This window comes from Tasmannia lanceolata, unplaced genomic scaffold, assembly GCF_043159265.1.
Source record: "Tasmannia lanceolata isolate RefF3 unplaced genomic scaffold, GAP_Taslan_0.1 ptg000717l, whole genome shotgun sequence".
NCBI lineage: Eukaryota > Viridiplantae > Streptophyta > Magnoliopsida > Canellales > Winteraceae > Tasmannia > Tasmannia lanceolata.
This window is the reverse complement of record NW_027519387.1, coordinates 15001-19917: the sequence shown is the minus strand read 5'-3', so window position 1 is coordinate 19917 and position 4917 is coordinate 15001.

Sequence of the window (4917 nt, the reverse complement as noted above, 5' to 3'; positions counted from 1 at the left end):
CATGGGCACAAGGCCATGGCATATGGTGAGGAAAGGACCACGGTTGCCAAGGTTAGGCACCGGAATGCTTGGCCTTGACTTGCCAAAGCAGGGCATTGCTGGGTTGGGCTCCCTTGGCCTTCCGGGCGCCTTGGACACTGTCTTGGGAAGACCATGGGCACAAGGCCATGGCATATGGTGGGGAATGGACCACGGTTGCCAAGGCTAGGCATATAGAGAGGAATCGCATTTTTGCCCGGATAGGCACCGGAATGCTTGGCCTTGGCTTGCCATAGCAGGGCATTGCTGGGTTGGGCTCCCTTGGCCTTCCGGGGGCCTTGGACGCTGTCTTGGGAAGACCATGGGCACAAGGCCATGGCATATAGTGAGGAATGGACCACGGTTGGCAAGGCTAGGCATATAGAGAGGAATGGACCACGGTTGCCAAGGTTGCGCAAGTTTTGGGCATTTTTTGCCCGGATATGCCCAAGTATGCCCCGATAGGCCCGTTACGCCCCGGTATGAACGCGTATGCCCGGATAGACTCGGTATGCCTTGGGATACATGCGTATGCCCCGATAGGCTTGGTACGCCCCGATATGCGCACGTGTGCCCCAGTAGGGCTCGGTATGCCCCGGTATGTACGCGTGTGCCCCGATAGGCCCGGTATGCCCCGATATGCACACGTGTGCCCCAATAGGGGTCGGTATGCCCCGGTAGGTACGCGTGTGCCCCGTAATGCACGTTTCGCAGATCTCCCCGCATGTCCCGCCCCTATATGTAATACTTACTTACTTACTTTCTTTCTTTCTTGCTTGCTTGCTTGCTTGCAATGGTTGGGAGTGCCCGGCATGCCCCGCTGCAGAGACCAAGGGCGCAATGACTTGGCACCGCGGATGCCGGGACTCCGGCACTTCCCGTGGCACTGATGGTTGGTTCCAAAGACAAAAGGCCGTGCAAGGCCACCGCACCGCGGATGATTTTGCTCGTGCTGGCGCCGTTGTGTGGCCAAAGAACATGCGCGAATGCTCGTGTCGGAAGGGTTGGTGTCCTGGCCCCGCGGGTGTCACGAATGCTCGGTTGCGAAGACCATGGGACCAGAGCCATGGCACGTCGGATGATGGCTCCAGCTGGCGCCCCGGCACTTTCTGTGGCATTGATGCTCGGTTTCAAAGACAAACGTGCGCAGTGCCAGGGGACCGCGGATGACTGCTCGTGCTGGCCCCGTTGGGCGGCATTGATGGTCGGTTGCAAAGAAAATGCGCGATTGCTCGTGTCGGGGCCCGGCAAGCCAAGGCCAAGCGAGCCATGGCACGTCGGATGATGGCTCCAGCTGGCGCCCCGGCACTTTCTGTGGCATTGATGCTCGGTTTCAAAGACAAACGTGCGCAGGGCCAGGGGACCGCGGATGACTGCTCGTGCTGGCCCCGTTGGGCGGCATTGATGGTCGGTTGCAAAGAAAATGCGCGATTGCTCGTGTCGGGGCCTGGCAAGCCAAGGCCAAGCGAGCCATGGCAACGCGGATGATGGCTCGCTAGTGCTGGCGCCGTGCACAGTGGCCTCGCACACTCGCCCTGCACGCTTCCCTTGCACGCAGCCTTGCACACTAGCCTCGCATGCGAGCCTTGCACCCTAGCCATGCAAACTAGCCTTGCACGGTAGCCATGCACACAAGCCGTGCACATTAGCCATGCGCACAAGCCCCGCACACTAGCCTTGCGCACAACCCTTGCACACAAGCCTTGCACTCAAGCAATGCACACAAGCCCTGGACACTAGCCTTGCACACGGGCCTGGCACACAAGCCTTGGGCACTAGCCTTGCGCACTAGCGTTCCACATGAGCCTTGCACACTAGCCTTGGACACTAGCCTTGCACACAGGCCTTGCACACTAGGCATGCTTGGGCGAGCTGATCCCGCATCAAGTCGACGGGTCTAGGCATTCTTGGGCGCAGATCCCGCATCGTCTCGTCGCGTCTGGGCGCAAACACGTCGCGTCTCGTTGCGTCTTCAGAAGTCGTCGCTAACAGCACCTTTGGTTGCCACTGGTGGTTAGGCTGGTTGGTTGCGCAAACCCTATAGGAGGGTGGCATGCTGGTGGGCGTTTTTGCCCGGATAGGCACTAGAATGTGCAGATTTTGGGCGTTTTTGCCTGGATAGGCTAAGGAATGGGCATGCTTTGGGCGTTTTTGCCCGGATAGGCACCGGAATGCTTGGCCTTGGCTTGTCCTAGCAAGGCATTGCTGGGTTGGGCTCCCTTGGCCTTTTGGGCGCCTTGGACGATGTCTTGCGAAGACCATGGGCACAAGGCCATGGCATATGGTGAGGAAAGGACCACGGTTGCCAAGGTTAGGCACCGGAATGCTTGGCCTTGGCTTGCCAAAGCAGGGCATTGCTGGGTTGGGCTCCCTTGGCCTTCCGGGCGCCTTGGACACTGTCTTGGGAAGACCATGGGCACAAGGCCATGGCATATGGTGGGGAATGGACCACGGTTGCCAAGGCTAGGCATATAGAGAGGAATTGCATTTTTGCCCGGATAGGCACCGGAATGCTTGGCCTTGGCTTGCCATAGCAGGGCATTGCTGGGTTGGGCTCCCTTGGCCTTCCGGGGGCCTTGGACGCTGTCTTGGGAAGACCATGGGCACAAGGCCATGGCATATAGTGAGGAATGGACCACGGTTGGCAAGGCTAGGCATATAGAGAGGAATGGACCACGGTTGCCAAGGTTGCGCAAGTTTTGGGCATTTTTTGCCCGGATATGCCCAAGTATGCCCCGATAGGCCCGTTACGCCCCGGTATGAACGCGTATGCCCGGATAGACTCGGTATGCCTTGGGATACATGCGTATGCCCCGATAGGCTTGGTACGCCCCGATATGCGCACGTGTGCCCCAGTAGGGCTCGGTATGCCCCGGTATGTACGCGTGTGCCCCGATAGGCCCGGTATGCCCCGATATGCACACGTGTGCCCCAATAGGGGTCGGTATGCCCCGGTAGGTACGCGTGTGCCCCGTAATGCACGTTTCGCAGATCTCCCCGCATGTCCCGCCCCTATATGTAATACTTACTTACTTACTTACTTTCTTTCTTGCTTGCTTGCTTGCTTGCAATGGTTGGGAGTGCCCGGCATGCCCCGCTGCAGAGACCAAGGGCGCAATGACTTGGCACCGCGGATGCCGGGACTCCGGCACTTCCCGTGGCACTGATGGTTGGTTCCAAAGACAAAAGGCCGTGCAAGGCCACCGCACCGCGGATGATTTTGCTCGTGCTGGCGCCGTTGTGTGGCCAAAGAACATGCGCGAATGCTCGTGTCGGAAGGGTTGGTGTCCTGGCCCCGCGGGTGTCACGAATGCTCGGTTGCGAAGACCATGGGACCAGAGCCATGGCACGTCGGATGATGGCTCCAGCTGGCGCCCCGGCACTTTCTGTGGCATTGATGCTCGGTTTCAAAGACAAACGTGCGCAGGGCCAGGGGACCGCGGATGACTGCTCGTGCTGGCCCCGTTGGGCAGCATTGATGGTCGGTTGCAAAGAAAATGCGCGATTGCTCGTGTCGGGGCCTGGCAAACCAAGGCCAAGCGAGCCATGGCAACGCGGATGATGGCTCCAGCTGGCGCCCCGGCACTTTCTGTGGCATTGATGCTCGGTTTCGAAGACAAACGTGCGCAGGGCCAGGGGACCGCGGATGACTGCTCGTGCTGGCCCCGTTGGGCGGCATTGATGGTGTGTTGCAGAGAGCATGTGCGATTGCAAGTGTCGGCCGGGTTTGGGTTCCCTTGGGCTTTCGGGTGCCTTGGACGCTGTCTTGCGAAGACCATGGGCACAAGGCCCCGTCCTGGCCCCTTGTTCGATTCGCTCTCGTCTTGCGCTTGCTTCCAAGGTCCTCCATGACCTTCCCCATGGCCTTGCTAGATCCCCCCCATGACGCATGACCTCTGTCCGTTGATTGGTTTTGAGTGCACACCATGCCCGGCTTGGCACCGTGTTGTCGCGTGAGTGGCATTTGGATCGTGCATGCTGGTGGGCTACCTGCCAATGCGCACAAGCCTTGCACACTAGCCTTGCGCACGAGCCTTGCACAAAAGCCTTGGACACAAGCCTTGCGCACAAGCCATGCGCACAAGCCTTGGACGCTAGCCTTGCACACAAGCCATGCATACAAGCCTTGCTCACAAGCCTTGGGCACTGGCCCATCGCAGTAGCCTTGCACACAAGCCTTGCGCACTAGCTTTGGGCACGAGCCTTGCGCACTTGCCTTGGGCACTAGCCTTGCACACAACCCTTGGGAACTAGCCTTGCGCACCAGCCTTGCCCACAAGCCTTGCACACCAGCCTTGCACACTAGCCTTGCATACAAGCCTTGCACACTAGCCTTGCACACAGGCCATGCTCACTAGCCTTGGGCACTAGCCTTGCACACAGACCTTGGGCACTAGCCTTGCGCACTAGCCTTGCCCACGAGCCTTGCACACTAGCCTTGCACGCAGGCCTTGCACGCTAGGCATGCTTGGGCCAGCAGCTCCCGCATCAAGTCGGCGGGTGTAGGCACGGTTGGGCGCAGATCCCGCATCGCCTCGTCGCGTCTGGGCGCAAACCCGTCGCGTCTCGTTGCGTCTTCAGAAGTCGTCGCTAACAGCACCTTTGGTTGCCACTGGTGGTTAGGCGGGTTGGTTGCGCAAACCCTATAGGAGGGTGGCATGCTGCGGGGCGCTGGAATGCGCAGGCTTAGGGCGTTTTTGCCCGGATAGGCACTGGAATGTGCTGGTTTTGGGCGTTTTTGCCTGGATAGGCTAAGGAATGGGCATGCTTTGGGCGTTTTCCCCGGATAGGCACTGGAATGGGCTGGTTTTGGGCGTTTTTGCCTGGATAGGCTAACGAATGGGGCATGCTTTGGGCGTTTTTGCCCGGGTAGGCACTGGAATGCCTGGCCTTGGCTGG